Consider the following 25,572-nt stretch of genomic DNA (forward strand, 5'->3'; position numbering starts at 1 on the left):
CCTATTATTCCTTTGTCTTTACACCTTCGTTTATTGGGACTGTGAGGCTGTGTGTCCCAGTTACTGTACTTTAGACAGTGCTCTGTGTCTCTGGGGCCACACTGAAAAGGGAACCGAGGTCCTTTGGAGACTGTGGGAACATGCACAGCATATGAGATAATACAGAGGAACAATGGAAACCAAACCCCAACAGGACTCCCCATACCGAGCCTACCTCCTGCAAACAAGACAGTGCATCAAGGAAATATGTTCGTCCAAATTCTCATAATGTATAACAGGCTCGAGACTATTTTTATCTGTTCTTTGCCAATTCACCAAGGTATGCTTTTGTGCCACTGTTGTAATATTTCCCTTTTCATCTCTGAATGTACATAGTTATAAATCATAGGAGACTTTTTCATTTTTGATCTTCCTAACCATGACCAACTGAGCTGCTCAGCTTGATAACTGCTGCCACGTCTGACTGAACTTAACAAGAAATTTTAGCAGATACTTAATGACAGCAACGGTTTGACATCACTATACAGTCATCTAACATCAAAGCTGGTTTTGTCCAGAAAATACAGAGAAACTGTCACCAAAGGTTTGTCTATGTGTATCTAACATAAATTCTTTGAATAGTTTCAATATCATAACTTACTACTCCTCATTTGTAAATTCTTTTGTTCAACATGTCTAGACTAGTGGACATGTTATTTTAAAGGTCAGCATTTTTGAATGTCAACGTTATATCTAACCCTTGCCAAAAACATTTAAAAGAGATTCAAATTAGACTCCTGGGAGTCAAACTGGTTTTCATAATTAATTTCATTATCATTCAATTTTCAGCCATTATTCCACGTTATTAAGAATGTTGTTGTTAGTAGATATAACCTCACTGTTAAATGGCATGGCTTTTATAAAATGTCATTAATATTCAAGCACAAGAGAGGGAACAAGGAAGGTTTGTCTACCAATTGCATTAGAAATTACATGCATTTAAGTGCATTTAAAGACAGAATATTAAAAAAAATGTGTACAAAAATAGAATTAAAGGTGTTTTTTCCCATTATAAAGTCACTGAATAATTGAGTAACTGATGAAATTAAGGCAACATTTATTTTTATTTTATTTATTTATTTATTTTTGTGTCTTTCAGCTCTTGAAAAAACATCTAATGCTTTTATTTAAAAATGAATGACCACTTACATGATTAAATTCATAGAAGAAAGAAATCCCAAATGTTGTGATCTCTTGGATGAGAGCAATCGAGTGGTCAAAAAAACTGATACTCTGTCAATTGGCAAGTGGTTAGAGGTCAAGTGAGAAATTATGAACGTTTGCATTGCAGGTGTTGGAAAAGCAGACAGCAGCAGGTGGTCTCATCAGGTTGTTGTGCTCTACTGTTGCTTGTAGCAAGTCATGTGGAAAAGTGGAGAGGAGCACTTAGGGTTGTCTGTGCTTGATTAATAAGGACACAGAGAGGCAAATATGTGCACACAGTCACTGGGTAATGAGCCGCAAATGTGATTAGGTCTTTACGCTGCACCTGCTTCCAATTGAGCATACAGCTTAGCAACCCCATGCAAAAACCTGTACATACGCACTCCTGGTGATAAACAACATCCAAGTGTTTGTTAGTTGTGGGAGTGTGTCTGTGTGTGGGTGTGTTTTCTGATTTCTTTGAAACCTTTGACAAGTGAATACTTGATTGCATTGCCATATTCTCTTCATAAGTAAGATACAGATGTTACCTCCCTTCCAATAGATCCCTTGACTGTGTAATGTTGTACTGACAAAGTGCTATTACCCAGCATTCAAACACATTAAGAATTTCCTATTTTATGGGGAACTCCAGATAAGGTGCGGGATAGCTTTGTGACAGTTTGAAATTAGCGGCAAAAAATGGACCCGAGGGTGTAGGTAGACTTGTTATTATCTCTACTGGTTTTCTTCCCAAAGAGATGTACCGATGTCGATCACACCTGCTATTGAGAAGGTAAGCACTCGAGCCATCAAAGACACAAAAACATCTACCTAAACCTGTTAAATAGTTAAATCCTGCACCTGATTTTATTCAAGAGGAAACAAACCTCACAGAGCTCCTTGCAGCTGGTTTCTCAAAACTACACCATTAACAGCATGTGTGAAATTGTAAAATTCAAGCTTTCCACAGCCTAGAGCAAACATTTTTCCACATTTTGCTTTTTACTGAATCATTTAAGTTTAGACAAAATAAAATATTTTACACCACAACTCCAGTGAGTAGATTTAGCCGCAGTGCTCTCATTGCTGTTGTTGAGGACAGACTGAGTGACCTAGTGTTTTATGCTTTTTCTCCAACTGGAGACAATATTTAGTGGTGTGGAAGCACTTAGATCTATAGGGCTGGGGAAAAAATAAAATGCAGAATGAGGTTTTCAATTAAAATAAAAAAAAAAAATCCTAGTTTTTCATTTGCATATCGTGGTATTATAAAAAAGTGTTACATCAGACGCTCTCCCTCTGATGAGTAGCCTTTGTCTTCGACTTCTCTGCCCTTTCACAAATGCCTGAAAGCCATTTCTTAGTAAAGACCACCGCATGAGTCCAATAAGGACACAGACTTGAAGGACACGAGGTATTCATCCTTCTCCAGAAGGGGTAAACATTTGAGTACCTTGAATTGCAAATAAATAGAAAGCAATTCAAAGTAAACACGCATTCAAATGATTTTTTGAAACTTTTTAAAAAATATTCTGACTTCATTCAGACTCTGTGAAAGTCATGTACTCAGTACTGCTTTTAAGTATCCAGTTTTGTTGCAGTTCATATTAGATAGATACATAGATTCTGATATGAAGACTGTCATAACATGAGTCACAGGTGGCTCGATGTGATTAATAGATATTAACATATTGAGGACTTTAGTTATATAAAAGATGAATCATTACAGCAGAACCGAATGAATGGGTCACTGATGGAATATTGAGCTGGGCCACACTGGGGCACAGGGTATGACTACATGTGCAACCTGCATGGAGAACCAGGCAGGGTGTTGCCTGAGCAGAGCAGTGGGGGCAACCTTAGCTGAACTAACTAATCATAGAGTCTAGAGTAGATTTTTTTTTTTTTTTTTTTTATTGCTCTAACACACATTTCCCTTGCAGGATCAATAAAGCATCTATCTATGGCTGCAGACTGAGGTGGAGCAGTGTGGATGGAAGATGACAAAAACTGGAGGCACAGGTAGATGACACAATAAATGTTTACTGTTGGACTTTTACAATAATTTAAATAATACAATATATTTCTTATATCGCTATAGACATCAGTTTTAATAAGCTGTTCTACTGGTTTCGGTTTGTATACCCTGTTTATTTTAGCGTAACTAGTACCACACACATCTTCACACTTTCCATAATGCTCTTTTCTAGAATAATAAAACAAAAAAGCATGTAAAATGTAATTTTAAATACTTATGTTGTCAAATCTTACTTATAATTTCAAAAGAAGAAATAAAAATTAAGAACTTATCTTCTTCAAGAAACGTCTTTGCGATTGCTGCTGTCTTAGCAGGATGGGGCCATGATTATAAGACTTTCCATCTAAGAATGAGCAGTCTGCTTCCATGAAACTAGTTACCAGATACATCCAGCACATTGCCATTTGTTAGATGGACAGTAGAATTTATTGTAGTTATCTTACATGATCTCCCAGGGCTAGTGGGATGGCACAATATTTTTTACAATACACATCTGCTAATGATTGTGTCTGTAGCAGGTTTCAGATATGAAGTCCAGACAAGTTTGGGAGAATCAAGTCTGCCTAATATCTGAAGTTGCCTTTTCTCAAATGTAACAGACAGCAGGTGATCAGATCATATCAGACTGCATCAGATTCTCTCTCAATCCTGGAAATACAAGAATTGGTGTTGGCTAGGAAGCTGGATAGAGCATGCAGGGGGCAGGACACATGACGCCCACTCATTTTCTGTAAATTCCCTAGAGTATACTTGTGCAATTTTCCTATATTTTTATATGCATAGTTTGGTATTACAGAGACAAGAAAAGTTCAGGAAAGCAATACAATATATGTTTTGCATTCAAGTAATTCGTCCCACGGTCATTTACTGTGGTAAATCTGATTTATTTTCTTTAGTTGAAAAGAAATGTAGGAAACCTCCTCAGCCTTCTGGTTATTTATTTATTCATTTATTTATTTTATTATGTTTTTCAGTAAAAGTTCAATGCATTGCTTTAAATAACTGGTTAAGCTTTGGCATCTTTCCTTCACTAAGACCAGGTCATGCGAGCCAAATAAACCTGCCTTCATCGAGTTATGTTCACACCCACACGGAGTACCCTGAGGCAGCTGAACCCAGGAGCCATAATTGCCAGACATCTATTTTTACCTTTGCTAATACCAGTTGTAAAACAATCTATTTGCACTAGTTCTTTTGTCAGATTTGCAATAGAAAAAACAAATATTTCGACTTTTATTTGAATAATATAATACTCTCATCACTGCTTTTAAGGTATGCATAAGGAACCACAGGTGGAAATTGACAGCCAATTGAATATGGTTAAATAGAAGCTTAACATTCAATAGAATCTTCTATTCATTTAGCCTAAGAACATAATGTGTTAATTACTGCATTTGATTAAGGTTCCAGTATATATTACTGATTGATGTCTTATATTAGAAGCTTATTTTTCTATTCATGTTTCGTTTATAAAAGAACTTAGAATACCAGACCCCAATACCAGTAGACTTAAACCACTTTACTGTTTATTAAGAATAATTCCTCATATAAATTTATGTCATAATTTTGGACTATATATCACCAGTTTAAGCTAAGAAGTCTTGCAAGTAATATCTGTGAACCATGTTAGATTTTAACGCATGCCATACTTAACCCAAACAGCCATTTCTGAATTAACCAGCAAGTATTGGTATATCAGTTAGATGACTTTGTTTAATCAGCTTCCGGAGCTTTGTTCCACCCAAGCGACATGCCACACAAATCAGTAGCTAGCCCAGCAGGACAGTCTGAGTCAGAAGGCACAATCATATGCCATGCAAGAATTCAATGTCACATAGTTTTTTCATCACCTGGAAATCACAAGTGCCTGCCAATGTGACAGATGGCCATGGTACTCATCAAGGTGATTCAAAACTATAGTCTTCTCTAAAAACTAGAATATTTGCCAATGTATGAGTGTGGATTTTTCTGTGACAATTATTCAGGGTTGACAGGTGTTGATTGAAGTGTTGTTTGTCCTCTCATAGAGCTGATATGTCTGTGGGGCTGTTGCTCAGAACTGTCAAAAGTATTAAGCCTGATGGATGTGGACTGTGGCACACACTAGCATAATTTAAATGTTTGTATCTTTAGTCACATTAGCACTGACTTTTTTTTCCTGAGGTTATTTAAGTGGCTGTTTTAAAATGATATTTTCAGCATTTCAACGAGTAGTAAAAACCTCACTGTGAACAGTTTAAAATGTTGTTGTATACAAACCGATGCATTGCATGATTTCCAAGCTTTGTGGCTCTTACTTTAAATGCTCCAAGAGAGGATAATAAGTATTTACTGTATGCACAACAAAAATTTAGTATGAAGATACCGCTGCAACCAACACATTTCAAAATGGGCAACTTTTATTTTGAAGGTGAACGGTCTATGTTTCCGGTTTGTACTGCACTTTACAGAGATTCGCTGCTGCTCAGCGATTAGTTGGCAAGTGTTTGCAGACACGTCGGCATCGTCTGTGCAAACTACAGGCTATGGTGGCACGCTGCTACTCTTCATAACAAATAAAGTTTTCAGTATAGCACAATATACAATGTTGCAACCAATTTTGCCTAATAACTAACAGCAACATTGTGCAACTACTCACCAACTGGACTGGGAATAAAACATTTTCCTCAGTACTGTGAAGTTCCACATAAGTAGATAATCTGCTGTAGCTTTGAAAGTAGCTTTCGAGTTCTTACTTGATACAGAATGTGAATGCATCTCTTTGACAGGTCATCTGTTTTTGGAAACAGAAGACCTATCAGTTATTAATTTATTATAGATAGATAGATATTACAATAACATAACTGTTATTATGTTGCAAAATTGAGAAAATGGAAGAGTATAACTCTGATATCTTTGGGAGAATTCAAATGACAGTCAGGAAGTGTGAATTTTGCAAGGTTGTAGTGGGAGTTGCAGTTTGTCCCTCGACAGGAATCACAGTACTAAATCTAAATTCACACAGGCATTAATTATAACCACTGATTAATAACTAGCACATCTTATATCATAAAACTGCAAAAACAATCCTATTGGATATTTGTCTAATCAGTGGTAAGTGTTCATGAGTGTACACATTAATAAGTAATAGTGAGTACACTTTATGAAAACCCTCCCAAAAACTTTCCAACATACCAGCCAAACAAGCAAAGCTTGCACTGTAGATAAGGAGTAACTCATTTAGGTATGCTCTGCATGAAACGCACACTCCAGCGTAATCATCAGTGCTGCTCGTAATTGATTGACTGAAGCTGATTGACTTCTACTGCAAATGCTTCTGTTTCAGACAATTTCCAACAAGAAACTATGTGCTTATTTGCAGCAACTGAGTTAAAGAGGGGGTCTCTATTGGTATTCTTCTCACAGGCGCTGTATCTCATAATGTCAGTTTTTATGGGCATCAGTGAAATAGACGCTAATAACCCTTACATGATGAAAGGATTACATGAACATAAAAATTTATAAATATGACTGTAAATCGAAATGTATACCAATGTCAATTGTGTACTAAAAGATAGGTGAATCAGAAGTCACCTTAATTTAATGATGAAGCCTCACACCACTAAGACTGGATGTGTAAATACGTTAATGTGTGGGAGCAGGCACAGATGCATTTTTAACAAAATGACATGTATGTCACTGTGTCGATTAAGAAAGAAAATAATATTGCAGTGCCTGAAATGATTAACTGGGTAAAACTACAGGTGCTGATCTAGAAATGGTTAAAACAATGGGTCATTGTAGTATAACACTGAAAGAAAGTGCGCATTTGGAAAATAGGTAAAAATACATTATATTTAGCTTTAAAGACCTGCTTTAAGGAAGTAATAAAGCTGTAATGACTCAAAATAAGGTAAATAATACTTTATTAGTAACAAATAGAACCCCTGTTTTGCCTTCAAAATCGCCTCAGTTTTTCATAACATATAGTCAAGAAGGAAACATCACACAATTATTATTGGCTAAACATCCATAATGTGCAGCCACCACATTTCCACCACATTTCAAAGGTACTCTACTCGATCCAGATGTGGTGATTGTTGAAGCCAGTTTAAGGTGATTTGAGCTTTGTGACATGGTTATCTCCAGCTGTAAGCAGCCATCAGAAGCTGCACTGAGCCACAGTGATGGACGTGTGTCAAGGAAACACCCCCCACATCATTACACCACCACTACCAGCAGCTGTTAAACAGGTGTACCTAATAAACTGTTCAGTAAATGTAATAATAATCACATATCCTTCAATAATAACCCTTAATCCCTAATTTTTTTTATTTAGTGTTCTGAAATTATTGATGCATGTTTTCACATCCTCTTCGAGCTAATTTTATGGAAATCCATAAAATTAGGGCAAGTCAGAAAATCACAAAAAATATATTATTGTGGGCCCCATGATAACATCCAAAATGATGTGATGTTGTTAATCATCAACTCTGACTCATTCATGCCACTAGAGAAAAACTTGTGAACCAACATTCACAAGGCTGGTGCTAATAAATAATTATTTTGAACCGTGAAGTAAAGTGAATACTGTAAGGGCAAAACTGGTATGAACTTATTTTTGGGGTGAGGGGTGGGGATTTGGGGAGATTTTCATGTTAATAAAAAAGAAGAAGTACAATTTTATTCACATGTCTAACGTTTTATTTTTTTAAAAGTAGGATATTATTGGAATCTATGTGAAATACAAGACTATTCTTACATACATGTTCAGGCCGGACATTCGTTCAGTACTATCTGGTGTAAAGAGGATGCATGAGAAGCAGACAGTGACCCCTTTCTGAATCAGTTTACCCTTCTTCTATAGCCTCCAGTCACTCCCTTGAGGATTAACAGTTTCTCAGGCGAACAGGCTCAGACTTGAGTTATCATACCTTTGGATCATGGATAAAGGCAACAATTGATTCATTATCTTTGTGCATCAGCTCCCTGAGGCTGCGATGGATACTTGTCAGAGCATTGGTAGTGTAATGGGCAAACATTCAAGGTCAAAGCCAGCAAAATAAGACAAGGAGAGAGAAAATGTGCGGCTATTTATTTTGTTTTTAGCAGATCAAGTTAACAACCTAATGGAGACAAATTTTATGGTTTGTATTTATTATTAATAATTTAAAAGTTTTACTTCAATACAGATTCCTTGAACTTTATTTGATCATCTTGTTTACTAGTCTATTAAATTGATCACACTTTTACATCATCGTTACACACTTTTACATCAACTTTCACAAAGCAACCACTGCGGTCTTAGAAATATAACATAAAATGACTTTCACTTTCCTCACTAAGCTCCAATTGTACTCCAAAAGTTTCTTAGCCCAGTAATTTTCCGTGGAATTGAATATTCTTTTATGTTGTTAATCAGAATTCCTTTCCGAAAGCCCTTCCTGGATCCTGTTTCAGCTTCTCTATAGACAGGGGAAAGATCCATTTTCTAGTTCAAGGGAATTCAAATAAGGGGAGGAAACGAGAGGCTTATCTGATCAGAAGTGAGGCCTTTGAACAGAAATGCTGACACGATCATTAAATTGTAGTGCATAGAGACAGTAATGTAGTACAGTACTGATACTTTTGTTCACCTATTGGTAGCATAATAGATTAGAAGACAGTTCTGACTCAACATGCTCAGCTTGCATTTTTGTTATTTAAAAGCTTGTGATCAGTATGTTCTCTGGATAGTTTTGATAGAATATTCATGCAATGAATACTTATCATGTTAACCCCTTATGCAGCAAATGTCTTTAACCACACTAAGAAGGTTTTATGCAATCTGGCACTTTTCCACTTAGAATATCCGATTTCTCTTTGGCTGTCCATAGGCTGCTTCTGCTTACTAAGGAATGAGTAAATGTAGATTTAAGAAAAGCAGCCATGGGACAAGTTTTTCATGACTCTCAAATCGATGCAATATAGACCTTAATCTCAAGGCAATTTACAAAAATGTGTTGAGATGCTTGCACTTAATCAGAGGTTATTTGCTAATTCCTTGTTGTCTCATTACCAACTTCCTGGAGTGCTTTGCAATGTTAGTCTGCAAACATCACACATCACATCTTTTCTCCTGTTTCTCTAACTGAGTGTCACATCCAGTTAAATGAGTGTGGCATTCGTGCTGCTATACTGGCCAGTGGCATTGTTTATTTCAATCAATCAGTGATCTACAAAATGAGCCCAAGTTAATCAGACTTACAGTCCAAAGCTCAAAGGTACAACAAAGCAACTCATTTAAATGTAGATGAAAAATATGCATTGTTGGGTTTTTTGCATCATTCGACTAAACCAAAGCCACACAAACACACTACTTGTCATGAAAAGTTTAACAGGTAAAGTAAAAGAGAAATTTTTCATATAAAAACTAGCAGGACCATATGCCAGGTGGGACCAGTATTTCTCTCCGTGGTCTGGCTGTCTACGAGCACATCTGAAATACAATGTGGGAGATGATCGAGTCTTAGTGTCAATACATCACCCCAGAAAATTACCTCTTCTCTGCTTGGCCTACTTTAATCTCTAGCCCTCTATTGAAGGAATGAACACTCTCTCCTCTGTCCTATTGACAACGTAAAATAGGTTTGCTAGCTTGATTGACAACTTTGTCCACCTGACAAAATGTAATGCAGTGGAGGACAAAAAACAGATCAGGAATTCTTTGGAACCAATCTGGTGCTGCCGATTACATTTTCTCAGCCGTCTTCTTCTTTATTGTATCAGATGAGTCTTTTGAAGTATTGAAGTAGAGTGTTTTATTGTGCGTTTTCTGTGTGCCCCTGCATGTGTGTGTGTATAGTTGCAAAAATATTTTGGTGCATGTTTGAGAAGTAAAACATTCCACCAAGGCAACATAAAAGTCATTAGCATTACATTACACCACATTTCTAGCATATGAATCAGACTTTTATTCAGAGGGACTTCTAAGTCCCTCTGAAAAATGCATATATAAAATGAAATAAATATTCTAGGTCAAATGGAATTAACATTCCATTAAGAAAGGAGTTAGAATCTCAGTGCTATGATAATATTTCTAAGACTCTGATTTATTTTCGTCTGATAATATTTCTGTTACTCGGATTTATTATTCTTGTTTTTGCAACTTTTTTTTAGCTCGCTAAATTATTCGTCAACAAGTGCAATTGTAAACAGGAAATCAGCATATCTTGCAAATTGCACATCATGATTCAGTTCTGATCAGAAAATGTACCATGCTAACTGTAGAATTTAAAGCTATTTCTTAGGCTGATGCATTTAATTCATTTCAAAAATGTTTTAGTGAAGTAGATGTATTGGTAATGGTCACTCTGTATAATTTTACATGTATATATAATAATTACTGCATCTAAGACTATGGACAACTACCTTTACTTTGAGCTAGAAAAATTAAAAAATGCACAAGTTCCCCTTGAAGTTGTGTTTCAATAACAGTTTTAAATAAAAATCTTCACAAAACTAACTTTTCTTAACTGTGTAAGTTTGAAAATGCTGTTTTGGTACTGGTACGCAGAGTCATTTCCAGGTTGATGGTGAATTAAAGGCATGCTATTTGAAGTGGTGAGATCTCAAATAGCATCCTAAAATTAGCACAGAATGTGGTCCAGGGGTTTACAAGAAGATGACCTCAATGAGTTTGGCTAATTTAAATCTTTTACATTTATGGATAGACTTGTGGAACTTGATAATTAATTGTATTTGATTAATTGTTTCTTGAACTAAGCAGAAAACAGGAAGAACACAAACAACAAAAGCTAATGATCTCAAAACGGTCTCTCGCTGTTTCAGTGCATTTTCATACGTAGATAGTTGCAGAACCCATAACAGGTGTGGACTTTGTGGGTCATTCCGTCATCCAAACATAAATGATGTTGATGATTAAACCACAGTGATGATGTAATGATGATGGTGATGATGATTTTACTTAACTTTATTTATATAGCACATTTAATAACAACAAAATTTTGGCCAAAGTGCTGTACAAAGATAAAAAAAAAACAAAAATACACAGTAACAAATAACATCAATAACAAATACCTGGTAACAGATGACTAAGTGGATAGATAGGTAACTCTCATGCGGTGTTGAAAGCCAATGATTAAAAATCTGTTTTAAGATGGGATTTGAAAAGACTAACGGTCTGGGCCTTTCTAAGGTGGAGAGGTAAATCATTTGGGGATTAAAGCACAGCCAAGTAGAGGTGCATTAGTTTTAATTCCTTTAATGTGCTAAAAAGTTATGTTGAGGTTTTATTTGTGTCAAATAATGCCGAGATCATGCAGCATACCCCACCTTTAATGTAGACATACACCCAAAAAATACTGATTTACTGAAAAATTATATTTTCCAGAATATCCGTTAAAAATCACAGTTATTAAAACATGCATCTCTGTGTTAATTTACATGAATGTTTCAACATATGTCTGTAAATAGTGTACATGCACATACTCATGGCCTTCAACTAGTGTTAACGCAAATGTCAAAACATTAACACCATATCTGGCTACACTGAGCTGACTTCAGAATAAAGGCAAATATTAATTAGTGACCCTTTTAGTGTTTAACAGTATATGTAAAATACTAAAAATTCACGTCTTTATCTTAGTTTTAGCAAGTCTGCTCACTATTTCAGAAATCTTAAAGGAGAGATAATTTATTTAAGTGCACTTTTAAGGGATTTACCATCCCTTACAGATTTGACAGTTTTTCAAAGATCAATATCTACCAACAGTAAGAGATGCCCTTATAACATTACTGCAGTGATGAAGGCAAAAAATATACAGCTTGTGCGCTAAAATAGAACAATCCCTAATTAAAATGTTATGGTCCCATGTTAATTTCCTTCTACAGTCAGTGGCAAAACAAATGAAAGTATTTCCCCTGACCCTCACTGAGTTGGCTTATATCAAATGAAATAGCTTTGAACCATAATTGTCAAATATTTGATCTCTGCTCTGAATGACCTTTCATTCTGTGGTGTGCCATTTCAATTATAGCTTCCAACAAGTGTTAAAATCACAGTCTCCTTCAAAGTCTCACAGTCATATAGAAGTGTCATCCAAATGTGTCAACATAATTGAATTAGCGAAGGATGACGATAATGGCCAGGGCCAATAATTACAAGATATGTCAGTGTGTGCTCTAATAATGTTGATCCCGCAAAACTTGCAGAGTATTTTGCATTTTGCATGGGGGGAGGGGTGTTATTTAGGTGTTCAGTTACACTCCTTCTTTAAAGACATCAGTGTAGATGCCCAAACTGAAAGGACTCTATAAGGGAGGCTACATCAGAGAGCAGGAGGGGTTAATGATGCCATTCTTACACCTTGCCAACATGATCCTTATAGCTATTTCCATTAAGTCATGGCTGGACCTTTTTCATTATTCCATCTGACCTTTAGAAAGGTTAGTTGTACTATAGCTCTGCAGTTATCATTGTTCTTCCAACCGAAACAATGGATGTATCAGTCATAGTTAAACTAATATATCATAAGCAAGGTATAAAGGGCAAGTCAAGTTGTGAGTCAAGAAGAAAAGGTGCCATGTTCATTGTTTTCACAGTGTTGTGAAAACTTAGAGTACAAGATTTTAACCTAATGAGCATTATTTAATTACAGCACATAAGTACAACCTAAGCATTAACCTGCTTTCATTCACCTTAGAGTTCAGTTCATGTGGTCGTGATTTGTTTTTTTGTTCTGTTAAGAATGTGAAGGTGAAGCGTGTCTCCTCGTTTGAGCTGTACTCCAGACAAATTTTGGGGATCCAATCCTGAGGGATCAAACTTTCGGAACAGAAACCTTTTGCTGTTCTAGCAGGGGATTAAGGTAAGGGAATACTCATCTTAACAGATAGAATCAGGTTAGGGTAGTGAGTTCTCTCAAGGAAAACTTCTTGTGAAGGTTAGCCAGGCTCTGCCAGTAGTAAAAAGAAGAAGTGCACAGGTGATAAGAGTCTGCTGCAAACACAAGTTGTAGTGTGATTTTGTTCATTACTGATGCTGTATTTCAGCCTATGAGGGTCAGTGTTTACATAGAGTACTGGTGGAAGGGGACTTTTACTTCAGTAACACTTTCAAGTAAACTGCTTCAAATTTATGGCTCTTTTTATGTGAATGCTCCAAGTCAAAGTCCTCACTTGAAAGCATCTTTTATGGGAAAAACATCTGGTAAAATAACGGACAATCATTGGAGATGCATTAACACATTAGCAGCAAAAAACAGGTCAAGGCTCAAGGTAAAAGCAGCTGTCATACTTTTTATATATTTTATAATACGCAGTTATAATATGATGTTAGTGGTGGATAGTATATACATACATATATACATGGGTTCTCAAGTCTCATATAAAATAATTACCAATAAAATGATTCCATCTAGTCAAAAATGTAGTAGTGTGTTGAAATAGGTCTGAAAGAGCAGCTTGAACATATGCAGTAATGGAGCACATCAGGCCTCCTCTGTCCTTCACCCACTACACAGAAATTTATTCATATCATACCAAAAGGATCAAGCTTTTTTTCCCCATCAGAAATGACAATTTAAAGTTTGGGGACAATAAGCTGGTCAAGGTTGCTGTCTAATAAATGACTTCTTGTCATGTTTGCAGAAGCTCAAGGTCCCTTGACGTCCACCAGATGGGATAAGGGGATGGTCCCTGAAGCTGATGTCACTATGATCGAGAGCACATTATAGTCAGATGCCTCTGAACTGGCTAACAAAAGCTATTTAGATGTGAGACTGCTCCATTGTTCCCTCGCTCTATCTCCCTGCCATGTTCTTCTTCTCCCACTGTTAAAAACCGGAAGGCATATTCATGAGGGAAGCATAATTAACCAGTCAGGGTTTGGATGACTTCCAGATGGATGAGTTATTATTGCCATTATTGATACTGGCTGGTATGAGCCCTGCTATCTGGGATTAATGCTGTTAGAATTTAGAAGCCCGACACCATCTTACCACTTAGTCCCATGATGAATAGTGTTAGGCAAAGTCGTTTGCACTGACACTCACTTACTTCCCCTCATTTTATGTACTTTGCTTGCCTTATTAAGGCTCTTACCACTGGCTTAATTGCCTATTTAGAATTCTCCTCTTTGTGACCTAGATGTGTTTTATTTGGTGAATGTAATTAAGTTACCTGTAAATATCTTCGTTAGAGCCCCATCCATCTCTGTTATGTGGGTACTCTATTTTTGTTTTAATTAATTTAATGGCTGGTGTGTCTGGACACTATTAACCCCTAATGAAACCAGAGGGTGGAATTGCTTTCACTTGTGCCAAACACAAGGCATCTGTTTTGAACTGCAGAAAAAAAGATCCATACTAGTGCACTGAACCTCTCTGCATGGGAATATTTTTTTTCTTTACCAAATAGTACTTTTTTAACCTCAACGCTGGGAAAATTTGCAGAAAATGCAGAGGCAATATATGAGGAAGTACTTTAGCATGATTGAAAGAGGAAAACCTTTAGAGGCTTTTGCAAAAACATGGAGATTGAGAAGTAAAAAAAAACTGACAGCCTTTCAAGGGAATCCTGATGTGTGGAGTATCCATTAAGAAATGGGACATATCCCTACCACCAACCCCAAAGAGCATGGAGGACATGGTGGATGCCCTCCAGAAACACTTAAACGACATGAAGGAACAAGCTCTTCCCTTATTAATGTGCTCTTTTACAAAGCAACACACCATGCCCTGTTCCCCCAGGACAAGGAAGTGCAATGAGTTCAGCGAGTGGGTCTGTTCATTTTTTAAAGTTGGGTAACCTGTCCTTAAAGGTACTGTAGTAAATCAAGATGCTACTTACTGTAACTGCTCGGGTAGGCCTTACTCACTTAGCACCTATTATATGTAGTGATTCATGAACCACCGGCCTCTGACAGAGGCTACTAAAGCAATACAAAGGCATTTTGCTTATAAAATTTAGATGGCAGTTACAAGTAAAGCGAACCCCAGTCCTGTGTATCTTTCTAATATTACCTAAATGAGAAATACGAGGGACAAATAAAGCAAATGTTATGAAATAACTTTTTTGAAACGATTGGCAGTTTTGGCCATGATGCGTGTTCACAGCCCAAAGGACATTGCTGAATGCTTGGGTGGCGCTGTACCTATTAAAGGTGGTGCTTTGGAATGGGGAAATGCTTACTTTGATTTCCCCGAGGCTTTTTGCTCTCTGAGCGGAATGAAAATGTGCCTTCTCTGGGAGCATAAAAGGTACTACCCAGCAAACAATCATCATATGTGCACACACATACGGGCACTTTTTATCAGTCTGTGCTCCTGCAGTCAACAAATTTTAACAGTTAAAAGATTCCCAAATGACCTTGTGTACCTTATAGATTATGATGGATGCGGGGATGTAGAACAGCATGACAAGAGGATGGATTGTGTTCCACAAGCAAGCAACTTTATGCTTGACACAGTAGTACTCACATTTCAGTGCAAGGCTGAAAAATTACAAGAGGGCATCATCACCAATCCATGTTTATTGAGAGTTATATTTTTAACAGCTAGAATCCCTGCTTGGCTTCAGTACACCCCACCTCACCGCACCCCACCTGCCCAGACCTCTAGCATTTTTTTCTATCTCTGCTGATCAAAACACAGGGATATATTCATGTGACATCCTGATCTCCGATCTCTGATCCCTAACTGCACATGAGCAATAGATGGTTCTCAGGGGCAGGATGAGCAGATGTGCTGTGTGGCCAGAAGCACTTTGAGTTCGAATTGCAGAAGGGAGGTCTGGCTTGGCTACTGGCAACTAATACAAGCTCACACACTGCAGGAGGTGCAAGTCGTGGGAGTCCAAAGGTCTTTATTTTTGTGTGTGTGAGAAGGAAAAAAAAAAACAAAAAACAACACAAAAACCCAGGAAAAAAGCTGCCAGTAACCATTCCCCCTAGTGTCATCACACTTGAAGCTACAGGCTATTATTAATCATTTAGTGGGTTTCATAGTTTGCTTCAGTGCTCATGCACAGCACCTGTCAAACCATGCTGTGGCAGGAAAGGTTCCATTTGATTGAGTCTCTTTAGCCTTCAGATCCTCCCATAAAAAGGTCACCATGCATCCTTGTCTGATAGCTGATAGCTTTTATACTTTGCTTATTTACATTTTCTCCAACAACCCTAAAATTGAGCTCGTCTCACATTTACACAATGTAATGCATTTTTCCCGCTGCTTGCCCAAGTCAGAAGTCATGTGGGCTCACTCTGCATTTTTATGTGAATGGTTTTGTGTGAACAATTCCCAGCCACAGTCAGCCTCATTATATCATTTTTATTCCCCTTTAATTGTAAAATATAACTTTGTCTTAGTCCCATGATATGAAACTACTGTCTTTCCTAGAATGTTAAATAATGCAGGTGGTATCTCAAAATTACCAGCGAAGTGTCCTTTGACATCAGAGCCATGATAGGTCACACACATAGGACACCCTTCATCAGGTATACCTTGCTAGTATCCTGTCTTATAAAATATCCTGTCTATTCCTGTCCTCCTTCTCTCACCTCAACCGGTCGCAGCAGATGGCCCCGCCCCTCCCTGAGCCTGGTTCTGCTGGAGGTTTCTTCCTGTTAAAAGGGAGTTTTTCCTTCCGTAATTCTTTATGTTGTAGGTTTAACAAGGTGTTGGACACATTCCTCAGATAATTTTGTTCATATTGACATGATAGCAATATGCAGTTACTGGAAATTTGTTGGCTGCAGATCCATGGTGTGAATTTCTTTCCATTAAAGGTGCTGTGTTGGAATGAGATCTGGTGACTGCAAAGGCCATTTGAGTTTAGTGAACTTAATGTAAAGAAACCAGTTTTAGATGATTAGAGCTTTATGACACGGTGCAGCACCCTACTGGAAGCACCCATCAAAAGACGGCACCCTTGATGTTATCATAAAGGGATGGACATGGTTAACAACAACACTGAGGTATGCTGTGGTGTTTAAACAATGCTGTGTTGGTTTTAAGGGAGCCAAAATGTTCAAAGAGTGAGTCTGTGTGAACTGTAACCTTAGTTTGCTGTTCTTAGCTGACACGAGTGTCACGTGGTGTGGTCTTCTGCCGCTGTAGCCCATCAGCTTCAAGCTTGGACATATTTTGTGTTCAGAAATGCTTTTCTACATATCCTGGTTGTAACAAATAGTGGCCATTCTCCTCAGATCTCAGGTATCAAAGTTCCAAGGAACTGATACTCGGTGGACATTCTCTGTAAACTCCTGAGATGTTTGTGTGAGGACTATTGGATGCCCAGTATTGTCACAGCCTTTGCATCAAGGCAGAGACACCAAAGAAGACGACAACATCTGACAAAAAAGCAGTATTTTGATGAGATAACAACATATTATATTTAATTCTGTGATTTTTGTAATGAAGAATTAAGCTCATGCAACCCACACCACCCATTCAACACCAAATGTCAGTATATTTGTGAGAATAGTTATAATTCAGAAAGATTTTATGCATGTGCCAAATATTAATTTGGCTTGTTTCTGTGTGACATAGAAGCAGGTAGACATCGGACAAATCAATAAAAAAGAAGCCGGTGTAATATTCATAGGTTGAGCATTACAGAGAATTCTGTATTCAGTGACTCATCTTGGAAAGTGTACTTTATAAATTACACACTCTGCACTTTTCACACAGGATTAAAATCACTAAGTTTGCAATTATTAAAAATCATAGTGCTACTTGGATATTAAGTCACTGCAAACTTGGTCTTTTAAACTCAGCAGATAATATGTAGGGAGAGACAAGTATTAAAATGACCGTATCACTAAGACACCTGTGTTTTAACTGTAACTCCGATCAGCGTGCACAGATAAGGACAAAGCCTTTGTATTCTCTCTGATGTCGGATCAGAGAAACTACTACATAAATTAATGAATAAACACCATGCACAGAGAGATACAGAGCAACCCCTGCATCATACTGATGCAACAACAAAGCAATCTAGCACTTGCATGGCTTCTGGTTATTGTGGTATGTGAAATTTCATGCACTAATTCACGTGTAAAGAAATGACGATGGTGTCATTTCTTACCTCTGAGGCCCTGAGCTGTCTGGGTGACGTCTTGATCCCCAAGTCGAACAAGTTCTCCTCCTGGAGTGGGACATTGATTGATTATTTATTTTTTAAAAGGGCGGGTGAGTGCAGTTTTTCTTAAACTGACGAGGACTTAAGGTGTTTGATGATGTCACGTTACCTTATTATGTCATGGCCTTTATGTGAGGAGCATTTTAGCATTAGTCCATATACAGTATGGGGAAATAAACCTGCAGTAACTGATCTTGGATAATCTAACAGCGAGTTATGTTAAAAGTAAAAGTGTTCACAGAATTCTGTAGTTATACATCATGATCATCATGACACAGTAGCTTGTAGAACCAATTTTAGCAGCAATAACTTGGAGTAATTGTTTTCTTTATGACTGCCAGTCTCCCACATTGCTGTGGAGGAATTTTGGACCACTCTTTTTTTATGGCGTTGCTTTACTTCATTCAGTTTATCCACAGTTCTTTTAAGGTCCCACGACAGTATTTCAGTCAGGCTAAGGTCTGGATTTTGACTGGGCGACTGCAAAACATTGATTCTTTTCTTTTTCAGCCATTCTGTTGTAAATTGGTTGGTGTGCCTGGGATCACTGTCCTTTTGCATGATCCAATTTTGGCCAAGCTTTAGCTGTTGGACAGATGGCCTCACATTTGACTCTAGAATACTTTGATATACAGAGGAGTTCATGGTTGACTCAATAACTGCAAGTTGCTCAAGTCCTGTGGCTGCTAAACAAGCCCAAATCATCACTCCTACACCACTGTGCTGACAGTTGGTATGAGGTGTTTGTGCTGAAATGCTTTGTTTGATTTTTGCCAAACATGGTGCTATGCATTATGGCCAAACATATCCACTTTGGGCCCGTCTGTCGAGGACATTGCTCCAGAAATCTTGTGGTTTGTTCACATGTAACTTTGCAAAATGCCAGGGTCTTTTTAGACAGAAGAGGCTTTCTCCTGGCAACCCTTCTAAACAAGTGATACTTTTTCTGTCCTTAATTGTGCTAGCATAATTTTCATTACCTGAGGTACTCGAATGTGAATTGAAGTGAATTAAACCTGCTAACTGAGGCCTGTAGACTGTGAGATATAGCTTTTGTTTTGCTTTTTTTTCTCGCAGGATTTGAACAGCATTTGCTGGGACCTGAATACTCCAAACCAGAAAACTGACAAAAAGGCTGGCTTTACAGAGGTGCTCACACTTGCTGATGATGAAGTAATCAGGTGCCTTTTGATTAGCAGCACACTTAATAGAAGCATAAGTGTATACTTGGTTTTTTCACATGACTATGCATAGTCCTGTCAAAACTGCCTTTTTTCATATGACAGCATTTGAAAGCTACTTCCTAATAAACTGCTTATCATTAAAAAATGAATGACTTTTAAAGGCTTGTTTCCATGTAATATGCTGGATTCCACTGAAACAGTACAATTTACAGTAGCTGCTTACTTCACTTGGCTACATTAAAGAAACATAACATATTATTTTAAGCATGAAGACACTGAAAAGAATTAAACTATGACCTTCAGTTCTTTCTACATGCGAGTTAATGTACTTATTTTATCAAGCAATCAGTTTGTAAGATTTTTCCTATTTTATACAAAATCATTATTTTTTGTTAATAATTTGACTAGATGATAAACATCTTATTAACGACTAGAAATTGAAAGGCTATCTTAATTTATCGTTGGCTAAGCCTCAAACAACAAGTCCAGACAATGAAGGCCTAATGCTGCAATAAGTAACAATTGCTCTGGGTATTCAACAGATTTCACAACAGCATGGCACCATTTCTTTCATGTTTATAGTGGCATTAAACAAGTTTAGCCCAGGCTGCACCAACACTTGATGAAATAACAATGGCTGTCATGTTATGCAATGTGTTTTTGGGACTGGTGTGTAACAAAATCTTTTAATAGCATACAGCAAAAATGCCAGTGAGTCATTCACTTCATTCATGCAGTCCAAGCCGATATTGTTGCTTAGCAAACGAGTGAACGTTGTGCTTCAGAAGTTAAAAAAAAGATAACCCCAAGTGCACATACACAGGTTTGTTTTGCATTTGTTTCTGACATTGTTTAGTAATTTCACTCCTCCGTGTTCTGAGAATATCAATTCAATGAAATATCAGTTGCCTGCTGCACTGCAAGATTTCTTCTTCCATCATCATTCAAGCAAAACAGTCAAAACAGAAGCATGCTTTTAGTCTGTTTCAGTCCCAAATGAAATGTCACTCCCCAGAGTTCCAGATGCTGGAAATTAGTTCCTTTGTGTTCACTTCTTATCTTTATAAATCACAAAATAGAATTTCACTCAGGGGAATACGCCCCACCGTGTGTTTTAAATGTAAAACCAATAAATTCCTGACACAGGTTTTAAAATTCAGATTTCACAGAAAATGCAGGGTAAATCAGATGTGGAAATACCACAGAGTAATGAATATTTCATTGTAAAGCACAGATCAAGCCGCATTTAGAGGAAGAGAAGAGCCTGAACAGACAGAGTGTGGCAGTAAGGCAAGTGTATTCATACAAAAAGAAAGCTAATGTTGTTAAGGTTTTTATTTATTTAATTAGCACAGCACTCTGTGGAAATCCTTGTTTATCCACCTGGAGGGAATTCCGGACCCAGGAATGAATTTTATTGGATAGCTGTCAATATCAAACCTTTCCATTATACAGTAGTTTACCTCCAGTGATCTCTGAAGTATTCATCAACAGTCAATCAAAGGGAGTTTATGCACAGCCGTGGTTTGGTTTCCTCTTCCCTGCAAACACAATTTGAATACTCAAGGCAACAACACAGTGAAAATGCATTATACATTCATGTTGCCCTTACTTTCACGACCATGAAGGAGTTGTTCTTCCACCGTCAGTCAATCAAGGATGATCACAGATGCTTGTTCATCACAGCAACAGAAAAAGGAGAACTGGGCAAATCTGATGCACAGGGTAAAGTCTGAAGAAAATCCCATTAGATCTTTATGGTCAGCTGGCTATTGAAAGATCCTGAAGTGCCTTGTTGCTTCTTTCACAATTACATCAATGGTTGGGTGACTTTTCAGCCTTTTTTTCCAAGTGTGATGGTGGTTTATAATACGAATAAGAATAATGTTCATGTTTAATGGTACTAATTTTAGACTCTATACAAATTTTTAAGCACAGGAAATATATGTTGAACAGTTTCACATTGAGCATGACTCAATGAGCATAATTTCAACTGAAAAGGTACTTAAGGCATATATGTTTCTGTATTTCACTTCATCCATTGCCCTGGAGTTTAACTTCTAGTTTACCCGGAAAACTTCTGAAGTACTTTTTCCCCACTTGCGATGTCATTCAACCTCAAACTCAAGGTCAACAGACAACACACTGCACCTCTGAAAATTGTAATGGTCCCACATGCTTTAAGAAATCAGTAAGAGGAGCTTGTACCTATTATATTTAGGAGATTTGAGCCTTGAAGACATTGGCAAGGCTTCTCCCTGAGAAGCAAGCTGTCAAGTTGCTACCTGATACAAGTTTCTTGGCGTGTACATGGTTTCAAATCATTTAGCAGATACAGTTGTTTCTTTGCAGTTGTAATAATAATAACTTAATAGCTTAAGGTTAAATGTATATTATGTTCATCAAGATAAGGGCTGTCATGATATAGAGCTATGTGAAGATTAATAAAGCAACATGAGATAATATACCATCTGTTGCATGCCCAAATTCTATTGTAACAAAATTAGTGAAGCAGTATGTTTACTTGACCTCTTTGGGGACCATTTTGAGGCCATCAGATCTCTAGACAAGGACTACCTTCATCTATTTACTGCCGCTTGTTCACAAGAGTAGGTAAAAATAAAATAGTTTAAAATATTATCCAAGAATACTCAATCTCTCTTTTTCTTTACACAGGAAACATGTAACTGCATGCTGCAACTAAAGCGTCCTGAGACAGTCAAAAGAACTCGGACTACATGAATCTTCCCTGTAAATTTACATGCTGATATCCATTTATAAAGATTTTTCACTATGAAGATATCGATCTTGTTTCTGTAACTCCCAAAGTTCCTAAAATATTGAGCTAACTCTAATGATACACCCTTTTGTGACAGGCAGGCAAAAAGGAAATAACCTAAATCTCTCACACTTTAAATTTATTTGGAAATTAATTCATATCACACAGTAGAAACTTGGACTTGTTGAATGTAATATTATAGCTCTGTAGGATTTGCCTGCATATAAACATAATTGATATAGACAAAAGTCCTAAATGGGGCTTGAAAACGTCTTCACATAAAACCTAATGGCACTATAAGCCTTAGTGAATCTGCAATAGATTCCTCTATGACAAGGATGACTACTTGGCCAGAAAGTCATAAAACAAAGACTCTAAGTAATTACAACTATACTTAATGGTTTGCAGCTCAGTTCCGGTGATATTAAATGAACAGAGAAACAGTTGAACACAATGAGATTTGTTTAAGGACATTCACAAATCCAATTTTTTAAATCTAATGCAGGAGAGGTAGAGGACGAAAAAATACGATTTACAAAAATGAGCGGGCTGCATATTCCCCTCTATTTATGTGGTCCCAATGCCCTTAATTTGATTTGACCCAAGTTCATTTCTCGACACTTCAAACAAACATGGCCACTTTGGGCTGATGTTCAACGTTAATGGTGTGATTAGTGCTGTATCTTTCCCTTGGTGTGGCAATTTATTTTGCCCCATTAAGCCTTTGAAGCTATGCCCTGCTGACTCAGATGCTCTTAGTAACAAACAGTAATATTAAAATGGCTATTACCACCAAAATCTATCATCTGGAATGGCCTATAAGGTCATAACAATGTACCCCCAGTGAAATGCCTGAAAAGGATAGCAATAAATCCACCTGCAAGTTCTCTGGCAGGAGAAATGTCCTTTTTTTGAGAGATAAGCAAAAAAGACTATCTCCTATTTTGCAAGTTTGATCAAGGGGGAAAAGAAAGTGAAGAAAGAGCTGCATTAAATCACATTTTAAAAACAAACAAACGCAAAAAAATACACATATGCAATTAGGTATCAGGAAAAAAGGAAGACCTCAGGAAAGAGTCAAAGATACACTTAAGTAAGGCGTGCAAAGTTGTGTTGTGACACAAGAGGATGCAAGTAATAAGCTCAGATTTAAGGAGATGATTTGCTGTAGCTACCCCTACGGGGATCGGACAAAAGACAAAATAGGAACACAGTGGAGGCTGTAGTTAAGAAACTTGTTTCGTCCTGATCCAGAAAATTATCGGCTATCCTAGTGTCTAACATCTGAAATGACAACATACATAGTTTACAATTTCCAGCAAGAATAACATAGTATAACACTGACGGCCTTGCAGAGCTGCAAACATGTATTGGCCTTGACATTACTTGAAAGAGAAAGGAGAGGAGTGGAAATGGCAGACAAGCTCAATTTTCTTGTAAATTGTTAGTAAACATCAAAACAGTAGATCTGTATAATGTGTACAGGAGTTACATATGGTTAACACACACACACGCATACATACAAACATGAAGAAACATGTTCCATATTCCAGACAATTCTAATAGAAAAGGGGGAATATGATGAATTCTGCAGATTTAAAATTAAGCAAAATGCTTGTTACGGTCCCTAAATCTATAGATCACAGGGACATATGAGATTCCACACTGCAGCTGCCCGTCATCAACCTTTTAGTTAAGAGTTATAAAATTACAATAAAACAGAAACAAGAAAGAGGATGGAGCCCCGTCTAAAGCAAACAAAGGAGGGAAAAGATCAGGACCCAGCCATGCAGCAGGCAGTCGGATTTGGATAAAAAGTGTCTGTTGTAAGTTAGTTTTAGTTGACAGATCACAAAGAGCTCTTTCAAACTATAAATAATCAGTTAGGATTTGAACATTTAGAATTGTTCTCATCTCTAACTCAGCCTGTCCCTCTTTACCTGAAGCCACATCTCTTGAACTGAATTCAGGGCTCTGACATAAGAACATATGCATTAAGCACGCTTCTTTATTCCCGACATTGTCGCAATTACTTATTGTCAGCAGATTAGATATACGACCTTTCTATCTCCAGACAGCTGATAACAACAACGACTGGTTATAAACCAAGATTAGGCTTGAGTGTCCTAAAAATCACACTTTCCTGTGATTAGCAATTTACACACCTTTGTCAGACTTTAATTAGCGAATAAACTCTCAAAGTTAAATCCACTTCAAAGAAAGCTTTAATAAAAATGACAAACAACGAGTAACACTGGGATAAACAGCAGCTCTTACTGACAGAAGTTGAGAATATCCTCGAACAACTCGCCACAGTATCGCTTATGAGAAGTCAGAAGTGAGCTTCACTGAGTCATCGACGTATATCACACTGCTTTAACAGTTTTACAGTTTCTTCAAGAGTACATCAACACTTCACAATTGACTGATGAACACTGGTCAGAGCATTTGAGGTGATTCAGGGACAAAAATGTAAACCATTGCAAAATATTTAACTGAGACATTTACATTTATAAGATCCAAATTTGTTGTCAAATGGTGTTATTCAAATATATTAAAATATGGTGAATACAAAAAATGATTTCATACACAGGCATAGAAACTTGCTGGCTGTCCAACACTGTTATGGCATAAAGAGTAAAGTATTTGATTCCTGGCTAAGAGAAGTCAGTGTTAACTGGTTTTGAACGGCAGGAAGTCAAGCATCTTCTCCAGTTCATCAAATGGCTATTACAGAGTGCTTTCAAAATAAAAAACAACAACAACAAAATGTTCTGATCTCATGACAACATGTCTTATGGGAAAAAACTGTTGTTTTTCCCATAAGAGCTGTTAAAACTGCGTCAAGGCTTAAAGCCGCTTTGAGTATCCCATTAAGGGATGCTGTAAACTCACTGTAGTCACTGGACTGGTCACTGTGTAGTGTTTGGAGTCCATCTGTAATGAAACCGATGGACAAATAACATGCCTTGTGATTTTTTGAGAAGAGCCAGTTTTGTTCAGTGAAATTCTGGTTTTTGTTTCAACTAAATAAAGTCTACACACTTAATGGTTGCATGTTTATTAAAAAATAGTCATTTGAAGCACAAATACACAAATTAATAAATAAAAACACTAAAAAAAACTCGATGGAAATAGTCATGACTTTAGATTCAAAGATTCAAAACAGGAATCTGAGTGGAATATTTGATATAAAGGTAATATCTGACATTTATTTTAATGTAACAACTGTAACTTTTTCTAACCATAACAACCTACATATGTCA

The 25,572-nt window shown here is 37.1% G+C and overlaps 1 long non-coding RNA gene across 1 annotated transcript; it reads left to right on the forward strand.

Moving 5' to 3' along the window:
• The first annotated feature begins 3,153 nt into the window (after positions 1-3,153).
• On the forward strand, positions 3,154-14,326 carry LOC112847755 (uncharacterized). The gene is made up of 3 exons (XR_003221516.1): positions 3,154-3,207; positions 12,951-13,071; positions 13,853-14,326. It is a non-coding gene; the product is annotated as an uncharacterized LOC112847755 (long non-coding RNA).
• Positions 14,327-25,572: the final 11,246 nt, after the last annotated feature.

The sequence above is a fragment of the Oreochromis niloticus genome, linkage group LG9 (genome assembly GCF_001858045.2).
Source record: "Oreochromis niloticus isolate F11D_XX linkage group LG9, O_niloticus_UMD_NMBU, whole genome shotgun sequence".
Classification (NCBI taxonomy): Eukaryota; Metazoa; Chordata; class Actinopteri; order Cichliformes; family Cichlidae; genus Oreochromis; species Oreochromis niloticus.